This window comes from Corvus kubaryi, unplaced genomic scaffold, assembly GCF_017639235.1.
Source record: "Corvus kubaryi isolate FWS band 111438036 unplaced genomic scaffold, C.kubaryi_AGA036_p1.0 37398, whole genome shotgun sequence".
NCBI classification, from domain to species: domain Eukaryota; kingdom Metazoa; phylum Chordata; class Aves; order Passeriformes; family Corvidae; genus Corvus; species Corvus kubaryi.
In genome coordinates this window covers 28,994,417-28,994,957 of record NW_024581137.1, presented here as the reverse complement: position 1 = coordinate 28,994,957, position 541 = coordinate 28,994,417, and positions in this window count along the sequence as shown.

The following is a 541-nucleotide window of genomic DNA, read 5'->3' as shown; positions in this document are numbered from 1 at the left end:
CAGTATTAGGAAAAGAGAATTCTGAAGACTTTATCAGTACCACAGAGACTTGGTGTGGGTTCAGAAAGGTGGGTATTCTCTAGACGAAGATACCAAGAAATATCGAGACTTATAAGAAGACCATGGGAGGAAAGCAGCACTAGAGAAATGTGCAATCATCCCGGGCTGTGACAGCCCAGGGGAGCAGAATCACATACCGCGCGAGGACCACACAACACAGCCTGTAACACCTCCCTTCTCCCTGTGGCGAGAGCCGGGACCGGGTGGAAGCAGCGGCGGGCGCCGTCCCAGACGCGTGTCCTCACTGCACCCCGCCGGGCCCCGCTGCCTCACCCCCGTCCCTCGGCTCGCAGGGCAGGCAGGTGCGTCCCCTCCCCCGAGGGCTGGCAAGGGCCACCAGCGGGAAGGATGCCGAGGGCCGCGGAATAACCCAGCGGCCCCCCCACCAGCCGGTCCCTCGGCGGGCCCGGGCGGCCGCAGGCGCTCGGGCTCCGAGCCCCAAGCGCCGCCCGGGGCGCGCTCTGCCCCGGTGCCCGCTCGG